We start from the raw sequence: 14,403 nt of genomic DNA, 5'->3' as shown, positions 1-14,403 counted from the left end.
GACAAGTTAAGTGACGTATCACGTTGATAAAACGACTGAAAGTCCCCTGTGTCGACTATGTTTAGTCAGTAGTTGCGGGAAGTTAGCTCAAAATAAGTACAAGATGCGCCATGACAATATTGTGAAAAAGATTCATTAGGATATATGCAAGAAAAGAGGATTCGAATGCAGTAAAATGATATGAACAAGTTCCAGAAGGAGTGGTGGAGAATGATAATATAAAATAATGAAAATCTAATTTGCTTGAAATAAGGAAACTAGATTTAATCGTGTTAAAAGAAACACTAAGCAATACTCATTAATACAACAGTGAAAGTTGAAAAACATGGAAGTTATACTTTTTGTATTGGAAGTTCTCGGGAGACAAAAGAATTTAACAGGTGGATTGAGAAAATTCAGATTCATTGCAAAAGACTGGCTTGTTCAAAATTGCTAAAATTTTAAGGAGAGTACTAAAGGCCAAGAAAAGAAACTCTGATAGCCTATCGTCATTTGTTATGATCCGCCTGTCAACATAAAATCGGTAATAACAACAGTCAGACAAAAAATATGGCAACAGAAATAATAACAAAATTACTAATATTGAAGAGTTTAGTTTAAAAAATGTCTGACACATTTTATTCGATTAATTTTGTGAGACTGAAAAAATAATGTACCTTATTGATCTGCCCGAAAACAAATAACATGAAAAGATAATTTTCACCTTTTTTTTACATGGGGGTCACCACTTATCAAGGCCCAGGAGCCACTCGGGATAAGGGTTATTGTGTGCACACTAATCAGTGGGATAGTATCGTAGTAATAGTTAGTATTGGGAATTTGATAGGTGTCATTACTTAAGGGGGCCGTTCATCAAGAATTTGTCTGTGTTGGACTTGATAACATCCAAGTTGAATTCGGGGGGGGGGAACAGGTAAGCGGCAGAGAGTTCCACAGCCGTGCAGTTCTAAGAAAGAAGCTTTGTTCATGGAATCTACGTTTTGATTTAGGCAAGGATAAAGAGTGGGGAAAATTATTGACAGTGGTTTAAGCTAGTCGGATGCTTTTCGTGAAAGATTGGCGGGGGGGACAGAGAATTGAGCTCAGACGAGCACTTGCCATGGAAATAACGATAAAACAAAGACAGGCTCGCAAGGTCTCTTCTGTGGGAGAGAGGCTGCAGGGAAGAGAAAAGGTCATCCGCACCAAGCCATGAAGTCTATTTTGTACTCTTTCAAGGCAGGATGGACTGTTTTTAGCAGCTCCTGCCCAGATGTGGCAGCAGTACTCCATCCTTGGACGTACTTGGATTTTATACAAATAGAGAATTGCATCATTAGTGAGATATCTTCTGGAGCGGTAGAAGGATCCCACCATTTTCCCAGCGACCTTGGCCACAGACTTGATGTATGTGTTCCATTTCAGATCAGGAATAAAGGTCAAACTCAGAAGCTTATCAAAACATGGGGCCTCCCCTAGACGAGAGCCATTCATTTCAATCGATGTCAGATGGGGATCAGAGCATTTACGATGTAATGATAGGAGCTTGGTCTTAGATACATTAGGGTAACCAGCCACCTCTTCCCCCACTGAACCACGTGCTCAAGATCTGAGGAGAGAGAATCAGAGAGATCGTTGCCATTTATGGCCTTTGATGTGTTGCCATAAATAGTCGTGTCATCAGCATAGATGTCAACGAATGATTTAAGTATGTGTTTTTGGAGATCATTGATGTAGATCAGGAAGAGAGTTAAGCCCAGTATGGACCCCTGCGGGACTCCAGCATTAATACTGTGGGCCTCTGATTTCTGCCCATCAACCACTACTTTTATGAGCCTATCAGAGAGAAATGATTTAATGATAGAGAAAACATTTCCAGTTATGGAAATCTTGTGAAGTAGGCCTTTATGCCATAACTTATCGAAGGCCTTTAATATGTCAAGCGCAATTGCCTTGGAAATGAAGCCTTTGTCGAGAGATTCGCTAATTCTATGTGATATAACTGTTAGCACGTCAGCTGTAGATCTAGCAGAATGGAAGCCATATTGCATGTCGCTAAGAAGGTTATTTCTGTTAAGGTGGTTGACTACTTTTTTATTTAATATGGATTCCAGCAACTTACTCATAACACTCAGGAGACTTATTGATCTGTATTGAGAGGGAGATGACTTATCACCTGAATTCTTAAATACAGGGGATAATGATGAGGTTTTCCAGGGTGTTGGAAAGCACTTCTACTTAAGGCAACGCTTAAACAGTTTTGTAAGTATGGAGATAATTTCTGGTTGTAGCTTTTTTAATACTATAACTGGAATACCGTCAGGGCCAGTTGTTTTACTCGAATCAAGGTTTTGATTAGCTTGGCGACCTCACGCACAGATATTTGTTTGTTACCTAGCGTGTTGTGTGTTGTAGGAAGAAATACAGGGAGTTAATGGCCTTCGTCGCATAGGGTGGAATTTGCTGCAAAGTTCTTGGCAAATAGTTTAGCCTTGTCGGATACTGACGAGATGACCTCTGGACCATTGATGATGGTTGGGATAGAACGCACGCTTTTGTTCAAGATCCTGTTTGATATTTGCCAGAACTGGTGGGAACCAAGCCGCTGCTAAGCTACTTTGGATTTAACGGATTGAACATATAGCTCTCTTGCAGTTTTTATTACTCTTTTATAGTGGTTGCTGGCGGTCCTGAAAGCAGCTTTAGTCTCAGTGCATCTATTACCTTGGTAGCTATGAAAAAAGTGTTTGGCAGCAGCACATTCTGGGGAGAACCATGGCTGGCTGTTAGGTTTTTGTTGGAATTTTTTGGATTGTATGAATTGGTCTATGCCAGCAAGTAACCATTCGGTCAGAGGACACATCCTTTTTAAACATGTAATGGAGAGGTAGATGAGATATGAATGTACGGAAACTATCCTAGTCAGCCATAGAGTATCGGTATACAGTACGGTGGAGAGGTACATCTGTAGACTTATTATATTTCATTTTTATCTTAACTGCTACAAGAGAGTGGTCAGAGGATCCCAAAGGAGATAGAATGGTACATGAGCATAGCTCCGGGGAGGTGGAGAGAAAAAGGTCTAGAAGGCTTGCGTACTGACCGGTAGTATCGGGCACATGGGTGGGCTCACGAACAATCTGAGTGAGGTCATAGGCAATGGCAAAATCATGACAGAACCTCTCCTTATCGTCAGTCTTATTTGAGTGGGTCAGCCATTCAACATTGTGGACGTTGAAGTCACCGCAAATGTGAATGTTAGCCGCGGGATGAGCAGACAGGATGTGGTCAATTTTCTCCGATATACTCTTAAAGATAGTAACCCCACTGTTGTGGGGGCGATACAGGGCAAATATAAATACAGTGGTGTAAGCTAGTGCAACCCGGAAGCACATATAAAGTAAATTAGGGTCTTCTCTGGATATATCCCTGCGACACGAGAAGCCGTCTTTGATGTAGGCACATATTCCATGCCCATGGCGATCTTGGGGGACAGATTTAGATGTTAAGTTAGAGTATCCATTAATTAAGAACTCATCTAGGGAGGTGGTCGACCCTATCCCAGTTTTGCTTTAAAAAATATGTCTGGTTTTGTCTTCTGTAATTGTGTTTCAACCTCTGGAAGTTTGGACGTTGGAGAAGGAGACATGGTAGTAGGGGTCTACGTTGGAGGATGAGGTTCTAGGTTTATTCCTGTTTTTTTTTTTTGGGGGGGGGGAGATATTTCATGTTGAGGATTTTGGGATTCGTGGAACAGGTCAGCATACTTGGTTAGAGCAGTACAGAGTGGGAAAGTAAGAGAGAAAAGACGGGAAGATTTTATTTTGTAGCACATGATAAAGTTAAGCCGTAACAATTACCCACTAGTATGGCATCGAGAGGCCTTACTTGAGACTACTGCATGGTCCAGAATTCATTCACCAAATGGCAATACAGCAGCCCCAGTACTTTGCATCTGCCGATAGGACAGCCTTCTTATTGGTTAATTCAAGGTTCGGGTCCCTGACTATCAGGCGGTTAACGTCAGCCCAGATGAAACGTTTACCTCCAGCACCCTTACTAGTGACATGGCCGCAAGGATAGACATAGAACTGGAGCTTCCGATAACACATCCACTGCATTATCTACTCTCCATTGAAAAAAAAACGTAAGAGGGACTTATCAATATATACTTAGTATAAGTCCTTTGCCCCATTCCCAGCTTAGGATCGTATTTAAAGATAGTTTCCCCTCCAATATTAATCCGTTGAAGTTTTTTTTTTTTTTTGCTTAAATATAATATGGATATACGATACAAAATTGATGTAAACCCTGTGGCCTAAAACATTACTGGTTATCTTCCCTTGGCTATCACCAGCTTATAATCACAAAGGCCCAAACCTGGTATCATTAGAAAGAGCAATCTCTCGAATACATTATCGCAAAATTAAAAAAAAAAAACAATAGTCAATTATTTCATGTAGAAATGCTTTGTTTGAAGGGAGGGGGTTAGGTAAAAATGTTGGTTTCGATGCCGTTTGTTAATCGCACATGCGTGAACCGTCGATTCATTATTTCGTTTTAAAAAGCGTAATTTGTAACATGATAACATTGGTGGTTTCCTGGTTCAATCGATAGCAGTTCACTTTCGAATTTTTGCATGTTTGCGCCCAGTATGCAGCATTTTTTTTTCTTTTAACAACATTTTTCTCTTCTATTGTAAAATTCACAACTTTCTTACACGTGCCAACCCCGCAGCAATTTTTTTTCTTTTAATAACACAAGTAAACATTTTTTCTCTCCTATCTTCCACAATTCTCAACTTTACGGATTGTAAATACAAAATTCCGAGACTGAAGCAGCATTTAACAAATTCCTTTAAACTGCCGAACAATCACGTTGGAAACGTGGTCAGCTACATTTTCATGTTTGTATCCCCGCTATAATTTATCCGTCTATCTCCATTTTTTGCTTACACATTTTTCTTTCAGTTTCGATTCTGGCTGATGGCACCCAAGTTCTGTTTTTATAGTTTTTTTTAAAACTATTATAATATATATACATGAAATCTCCATAAATTAAAATATATTGAACTGTATTTTACAACCAGGCAACGCTGCCCTCACCCCACTTGTTATTTATAAAGTTTTCTAGCCTTGTAAAAGAAACCAACCTTTTTTTGCAGCATACTTGGCAGTATCTTCTATGTATTTGTTACAATTCATGCTACAGGGGAATATTAAGCAGAGGAGTTTTAATGTTGGATGCTATTAGCTATAGCAATCAGTTGGGAAGGTTTCTTATAATCATTAAAGGAAAGGAGCTTAGTGTTAGTAGCATTAAATGTTATCATCCGTTTTAAGTTTTTTGTTTTTTTAACTATACAAAGTTCACAAGGTTCTCATTTATTAATCGCATGAACAAACCAAAATTGCTTGTTTCCAGACGTGACAGCAAAGTTTACAGGTCGCATAATCAAATCAAAAATACTACCTAGTCTATTCAGTCCCCCGTAAAAGTCAATCTCTGTGAATTGTGGTCGTTGTTAAAGTTATTAGCTGGCTTAATTTACAGCAACTGGCTGACACAAATTCAACGCGGATATAATACCGGACTCAAAGAAATGAGCCGGTCAAAAAATTGGGGTCACATGAATCATGATGTCACCCACCCTTAACACGTGATCGGTGGAAACTAACTTAACATTATTAAACAATTCCATAGGTAAATAAAATGGAAGTCGCGATTCACTCAAATGATTTTTCAAATTATGTTTTATATTTTTTAGATGAGGAATGATCATTTGGATTATTCGGATTAATCGGACGACTCTTCTCATCTTGGAGTTTATTTTCACAACGATTCGTTAGCTGTAGCCGTCGATTTTCTTCAAGTGCGTCTTGTCGAATTTGAAAAATGTTATTTTGATTTTTTTTTTTTTAAGCGTGCGTGAAAGTATGCATTAGGCATGTGTGGTTTGAGTTGTCCCCCTTTGCAAATTGGCTGTTTGGAGAAATGGAAAACTAGATGGCTCTGGTTGATAGTCAATTTGCATAAGTGGAGAAATGGGAAGCATATAAACGGTACTTTTTTTTAAGCAGCGGGGAAGAGCGCAGAGAGTGAAACGACGGTTGGAAGAAGTGACGGTGAATTCTTTTTTATGGTGAATTATTTTTGGACGTTGAAGAGCTCGACCTTTTTGAAGGAACAACTGTGGCTTATATATATTTTTTTTAATTTCTTTTTTTTTTTTCTACTTCACTACAAGCTATTTCGGCGGGAACTATGGAAGCAAAGAGGATCAGCAGTGAAATGCTTAAGACGTTCTCTGGAGAGGGAGATGTTATAACCTGGCTGACCAAGGTTAAACTTGTCGCTAAGTTTCGGGACATCGCGGATGTAGCAAGCTTGATACCGCTGCATCTTGATGGTGATGCTCTGGCCCTATATCTGGAGATGCGGGAGAAGGATCGACTGTCTGTTGACGCCATTGAAGAAAAGTTGAAGGAAGTATTTACCGAAGGACCGTTTGTGGCATATGGTAAACTAAGCCATATGGTGTGGACCGGAGAGACTGTCGATGTTTACGCCAACAATATCAGGAGGTTGACGGGACTAGCAGGATTTAATGGAGGAGGCCGTCGACAGATGGTTAAGATGGCCTTTATCAATGGCTTCCCGGACCATATTTCTATAGCTCTGCAGCAACTGCCCGGTGTAAATACTATGGTGGTGGCAGAGTTGATTACACAGGCTAGGGTGCTGGCCAGGAAAAAAGAGAGTGAGCAGGGAAACGTAGCTGTCGCTCAACGAAGCAAACTGCAGCAGGAGGTTGTGAAGGACGAAAAGCAGGGAGGACTGTGGCAGAGACCCAGGTTCTCTGGCAGATGCTACCGATGACAAGGCCCCCATATGGCGAGGGAGTTCAGGGAGCCAAAGCCAGAAGTCACGTGTTACCGCTGTGGGGAAGTCGGGCACAACAGCAGATTCTGTCCCCAGGGAAACGACTGCGGTGGTGGCTACCCCACTTATTCGATGAAGGCGCTTCAGGGTATGTCACCACAAGTAGAGGTGACCCTAAATGGACGAAGTGCAAAAGCTCTTGTCGACACGGGCTGTACTTCAACAATTGTCACCAAAGACATGGTTGACACATGCAAAGGAACCAGCAGCATTACGGCAGTTGACGGCAGAGAGGTGAAGTGCAATGGCACAAGTATCGTTCGGTTGATGGTACGTGGGATATCACTAACAATCCAGGCGATTGTTATTAACAAAATTGTCACGGGTGTCGATGTGGTGCTAGGGATGGATGCAATTGCTCGACTAGGGGGCATTACGGTACATAGGAACTCCATGAGATTTGGAGGACATCAAGGGGCTGCAGGTGTGCAATTCGAAAAAGGTGTCACAGGAACGGCTGGGTTAGACAAAAGTTGCACGATAGAGGACCAAGATTTCTCTGCACACTTTGATGGTGAGAAATGGACAGTCAAGTGGGCATGGAAAGTAGAACCTCACATACTGAACAACAAAGTGGAATGCTACGAGCATACGTTGCGAGGAGGCACAAGAGTTGAATTTGAGAAGGAGGTGGACCGATGGATCTCAGAGGGGATTTTAAGACCATGGACGGAAAAGGTGAAAGGTGTGCTGCCGTTAATGGCGGTTGTTCAGCCCACAAAACAAAAAGTTCGGCCAGTACTGGACTTCAGGGAGCTGAACGTACACGTTGCGTGTCACACGGGAGGCGATGTGATGGACGTGTGCGGAGAGACCATGCGAGAGTGGAGGCAGATTCAGAAGACTGCGACCATTGTGGATTTAAAATCTGCATACCTACAGATGCACATTTCACAGGAATTCTGGAAATACCAGCTAGTCAGATACAAGGGCCGAACGTACTGCCTGACTAGGTTGGGTTTTGGCTTGAATTCTACACCAAAAATTATGGCAGCGATCCTCAAAACGGTGCTAAGCAAGGAGGACGCAGTCAGAAGAGCCACCAGTTCCTACATTGATGATCGTGTAGATCAAGGGGGCGTGTGGTTTGAGTTGTCCCCCTTTGCAAATTGGCTGTTTGGAAAAATGGAAAACTAGATGGCTCTGTGTGGTTTGAGTTGTCCCCCTTTGCAAATTGGCTGTTTGGAGAAATGGAAAACTAGATGGCTCTGGTTGATAGTCAATTTGCATAAGTGGAGAAATGTGCAGCATATAAACGGTACTTTTTTTAAGCAGGGGGGAAGAGCGCAGAGAGTGAACGACGGTTGGAAGAAGTGACAGTGAATTCTTTTTATGACGGTGAATTATTTTTGGACGTTGAAGAGCTCGACCTTTTGGAAGGAACAGCTGTGGCTTACATATATATTTTTTTTATTTCTTTTTTTTTCTACTTCACAACAGCATGCTATGGCCTGTCAGTTATAAATGTTATCAGGCCTGCTCATCACACCAGAATTTAGTCACTTTGGCTCGAAATTAATTAAGCTTTCCAAATGGACCATACTCAGTCAAGGAAACTAAGAAGATTCGCCCAGTTTTTCACACCAACAAGTGTTCGCGTTTGGCGCAAAGCTGAACCGAAGAGATAGCTGATGTGTTTCTGACAACAATAATTATCAGAAGCGTAAAAGAGTTGACGGTCTTGGGGATAGAGAGAGCGAGCGAAACAAGAAAGGATGAGAAGAGAGAGAGAGAGGCTAGAAATAGAGAGAGATACTAATCTACATTTAACAGTCACACCTTGCCAACTTGGTCGTGTGACACAATGTCAGCTTTGATTTGCCTTTTTCTCGTCAACTTACAAAAAAATGACTTCCATAACAAATCAATCTTCTTTTAAATTGTTATACAAGTATTACTAGTAGTAGAAATGAACAAATCAATTTTCCAATCTTCTATAATAATCTATTCAACTGCATGCAGCCAGTAACAGCACTAGATGATCACGCTATCACATGTATCATTTACTAAATAAATGCTGATTTCTTTATAAAAATAGTCAAACTAATGTAAGTTTTACTGTTTACAAAAAGAATTTGATCGTAGGGGTGTCCCTAGTTATGTATCTCTTATATGTATTTTCCTTTATCAGGTTTCCTTAAATAAAATCACCCAAACTATGTTAATTAAAACCCTGATTGTTCCGAAAATAAATTAAAAAACTCAGAATCTTTACATCCCCCCGTCTAAACTTAACTAAAATTCCATAATTACCCAATAAATATATTACAGCTTCTCGTTTACTAGACGTATCTTTGCTCTATCTGCCCCTACCACCACTACCGTAGCCGGAGACCACACAAACTCTAACCGAATTATGACTTTGTTAACACCCCCAAATTACTGTTAAAACGTTCTAGACATAATTTTCTTCGTTATTTCCCCCCCTTCTGTCTCTCTTTCTAACTTCGTCATATTTTTTACTTTTACGATTTTACGTTATTTTATTTTATATTTTAAATTTTACATTATATTAAATTTTACGTTATTTTGAATTTTACGTTATTTTGAATTTTACATTATTTTGAATTTTACATTATTTTAAATTTTTCTTTATTTTAAATTTTACGTTATTTTAAATTTTACGTTATTTTTTTTACATTATTTTAAATTTTACATTATTTTAAATTTTAAATTATATTAAATTTTACATTATATGCTATTAATTTTCCCCTTTCCTAACAAACAATCTCTTTTCATTTTAATTCATTTTAATTTCTTTCCTTCTATTCTTAATTTTTAATTTCAATTCTAATTATAAATATAATCTATATTTCTTACCCCCCCATCTCTTTCCTTTTTTCTTTTTTCTCACTCCTCTCTCTCCCCTCTCTATCCAGCACTTGAACTCTTGGATTTTTGATACACATATGTAATTTAAAAGAATCTTTCGCTTCTAATTTATTTTAACTTAGATCGTCTGACCATATCGGCAGAATAATTTATTGTTCTGCCGATTTAAACAACTTGCAATGATTTTAAGTAAAAATCCTCGAGGTTGAAATGATAAAAACACATTTAGCTCTACTAACGTATTGAGCACTTTTACCCTGTTTTTTTTTTACCAAATATACCCCCTAATATATATATATATATATATATATATATATATATATAGTTTTTACGCTATGAACTCCAAGCGAAGTCGAACTCCATGGTCCCAAAAGCTAAGAAACTTTTCTGTTCGTAACTTTTGCAGTCTACTAATCTAAAAACACTAACATGTTTACTTTTTTACTTTTTCTTTTTCCTTATTACAGCTTTGACTTTAATCCTGAATATTTGTCTTGTTTTCTTATTTTTTTCCTAAATCTTTTTTTGTCAAAAATACTATTATTAACCAATACTTTTTCTTATATTATAAACGAGAAAAAAAGTCTCCCATGAAATTGAACATTTCCCAAATTATATTTCCATATTATCTGGACTCAAAAACATGCGGCTTTTTTCTTCTTCTAAAGTATGCATTACTTCTAGCTAGTCTAAAGTTGATAGGAATTACTTCTTAACCAGATTTTTAAACGAGTTAAAAATAACAAGACTTTTCAATGTGATAAAAGTTCCATTATAGCATATTTATTATGAGGTGGAGCTGGAACGGTCGAACATCCCAGCTCGACGTAGATAATGGCAAAAAGTATCCATGCATTAACATGGAAGGGGAGACTATCTTCAAGTACTACCCCAAGCTGGGAATAAGGCAACGGACTTATACTAAGTAGAATAAGTCCTTCTCACCTTTTTTTTTTTTTTTTACTGGGGAGTAGATAATGCATGTGGATGTGTTATCGGCAGCTCCAGTAACTCTCGCTTCTCCTTTTTTTGTCCGTCTGTCCTCATTTCCAATGAATGATTTTTCTGACAAAGAGTGCAGAAAAAGCTGCTTTCCAGGTCGGTAGTACTTTGTAAACAGTAGCCGTAGATGTCGGAAAATTTCTGTTTCTATGTCTATCCTTGTGATCATGTCACTAGTAAGGGTGCTGAAGGTAAACGTTTCATCTGGGCTGACGTTACCCGCCTGATAATCAGGGACCCGAACCTTGGATTAACCACTAAGGAGGCTGTTCTATCAGCAGGTGCAAAGTACCGGGGCTGCTGTATTGCCATTTGGTGAATGGATTCTGGACCATACAGTAGATTCTGGTAGGGCCTCCCGATGTCATACATAGGAGACGAAACCGGACATATTCTTTCTAAGTGAAACTGGCATAGGGCCAACCACTTCCCTCGACGAATTCATAATTAAAGGAAACTCTAACTTAACATCTAAATCTGACCCCAAAGATCGCCATGGGCATGGAATATGTGCCTACATCAAAGATGGCTTTCCATGTGGTAGGGATATCTCCAGAGAAGACCCTAATTTACCTTGTATGTGCTTCCGGGTTGCACTGGCTTACACCACTGTATTTATATTTGCCCTCTATCGCCCCCACAACAGTGGGGTTACTATCTTTAAGAGCATATCTGAGAAAATTGACCACACCTGTCTGCTAATCCCATGGCTAACATTCACATTTGCGGTGACCATAATGTGGAATGTCCATAATGTGGAATGGCTGACCCACTCAAATAAAACCGATGACGAGGGGATTTTCTGTCATGATTTTGCCACTGCCTATTACCTCACTCAGATTGTTCACGAACCAACCCGTGTGCCCGATACTACCGGTCAGTATGCAAGCCTTCTAGACCTTTTCCTCACAACTTCCCCTGAGCTGTGTTCATGTTCCGTTCTTTCTCCTCTAGGATCCTCTGACCACTCTGTTGTAGCAGTTAAGATAAAAATGAAATGTAATAACTTTTCAGACGTACCTCTACACTGTACTCTATGACTGACTGGGATAGCTTCCGTACATTCATATCTGATCTACCTCTGCATTCCATGTTTAAAAGGATGTGTCCTCCATAGTATCAGACCTGACCGAATGGTTAATTGTAGGCATAAACTGATTCATCCCATCCAAAAAATTCCAACAAAAACTTACCAGCCAGCCATGGTCCTCCCCTGAATGTGCTGCTGCCATCGCGCTCAGAAATCACTTTTTCCATAGCTACCAATGTAATAGATGTACTGAGACTAAAGCTGTTTCAGGACTGCCAGCAACCATTGTAAAAGAGTAATAAAAATGCAAGAGAACTATATGCTCAGTCTGTTAAATCCAAAGTAGCAGAGCGGCGGCTTGGTTCCTACCAGTTCTGGCAAATATCAAACAGGATCTTGAACAGAAGCGTGCGTTCTATCCGAACTATCATCAATGGACCAGAGATCATCCCGTCAGCATATGACAAGGCCAAACTATTTGCCAAGAACTTTGCAGCTAATTCTACCCTATGCGACGAAGGCCATCAACTCCCCATATTTCCTCCTATAACAGACAACACGCTATGCAACATACAAATATGTGTGTGAGGTCGCCAAGCTAATCAAGAACCTTGATTCCAGTAAAGCAACTTGTCCTGACGGTATTCCAGGTATAGTGTTAAAAAAGCTACAACCAGAACTTGCCCCCATACTTACAAAACTGTTTAAGCATTGCGCCTTAAGAAGTGCTTTGCAACACCCTGGAAAACCTCATCAGTATGCCCTGTATTTAAGAATTCAGGTGAAAAGTCATCTCCCTCTCAATACAGACCAATAAGTCTCCCGTGTGTCATGAGTAAGTTGCTGGAATCCATATTAAATAAAGAAGTAGTCAACCACCTCAACAGAAACAAACTTCTTAGTGGCATGCAATATGGTTTCCGCTCTGCAAGATCTACAGCTGATGTGCTAACGGTTATATCTCATAGGATTAGTGAATCTCTTGGCAAGGGCTTCCTTTCCATGACAATTGCTCTTGACATATCAAAGGCCTTCGACAAGGTATGGCATAAGGGCATACTTCACAAGATCTCCAGCTATGGTATCACTGGAAATGTTTTCTCAATCATTAAATCATTTCTCTCCGATAGGTTCATAAGAGTAGTGGTTGATGGGCAGAAATCAGAGGTCCAGAGTATTAATGCTGGAGTCCCTCAGGGGTCAATCCTGGGCCCAACTCTCTTCTTGATCTACATCAATGATCTCCCAAAACACATACATAAATCATTCATTAACATCTATTCTGATGACACGACCATCTATGGCAACACATCAAAGGCCGTTAATGACAAAGTTCTCTCTAATTCTTTCTCCTCTGATCTTGAGCGCGTTGTACAATGGGGGCAGAGGTGGCTAGTCAATTTTAATGCATCCAAAACCAAGCTTCTATCTTTACATCATAAACGCTCTGATCCCCTTCTGACATCAATTGAAATGGATGGCTCTCGTCTTGGGGAGGCTCCATGTTTTGACAAGCTTCTGGGCCTGACCTTTACTTCTGATCTGAAATGAAACACGTGCATCAAATCTGTTGCCAAGGATGCTGGGAAAATGGTAGGATCCTTCTACCACTCCAGTAGATGTCTCACTACTGATGCAATTCTCTATCTGTATAAAAAGCCAAGTACGTCCAAGGATGGAGTACTGCTGCCACATCTGAGCAGGAGCTGCGAAAAACAGCCTATCCTTCCTTGACAAAATACAAGTACAAAATAGACTTCGTGGTTTAGTGGGTGATGCCCTTTTCTCTTCCCTGCAGCCTCTCTCCCACAAAAGAGATGTTGCGAGCCTGTCTTTGTTTTATCGCGTTATTTCCAAGGCAATTGGTCGTCTTTTTTTTTTTTTTTTATTCAATTTTCACCCCAAACAAGGCACAGTGCTACTATATTTTTTACATATATATATATATATATATATATATATATATATATATATATATATATAAGTAAAAATGACAGAATTGTTAACATCCATTTATACCGTTTTACGTTTTTTACTCTATTTCACCTCAAACAACACGTATTGCCACTTGGACGTAAAGGTGCTACAAGTTGAGATGACGCACAGCAAAGTATCGTAGGGAGTTGGGCAGCAAAATATCTGTCCGCATTACATTTAAACTTCTGTACACCAAGGGAAAGGTCCCGGATATGACCTTAAACTATATCTAGTGGTGAGGCCACAGCTTGCGGTCTTTGGAGAGTGTGGAGCCACCCTTTAATTGGCATCGCTCCCAGGTCCACTCTGATCCGGAGTGTTAGTACCTGTTAGGGTCTCAACTATGGGTTAAATAGAAATCGACTTGAAAATAACAAATATATTCTATTCAAAAATTTTTTTCTTCAAAATATTTGGATTCGGCATTAAATAACCTGAAAAGGGTGGATATGCCGTAAAACAAAAACAACCAACTAACCAAGGGAAAGGAAGCCGTGAGGGATTTCGAAAGTCTAGCAATCCTATGCAAGAAACTATTAGAACAGGAATCTTTCTGGCATCTAGGGACCGATTTCTGCTTTTCAGGATAGTTGCAAATACATGCGTCGACGGGGCATAAGTGCTATGAGTTCATCAAAGCA

Source organism: Euprymna scolopes, chromosome 16, assembly GCF_053919585.1.
Source record: "Euprymna scolopes isolate OS-2025 chromosome 16, ASM5391958v1, whole genome shotgun sequence".
NCBI classification, from domain to species: Eukaryota; Metazoa; Mollusca; class Cephalopoda; order Sepiida; family Sepiolidae; genus Euprymna; species Euprymna scolopes.
The sequence above is the reverse complement of the archived record's forward strand: the minus strand, read 5'-3'. Positions refer to the sequence as shown.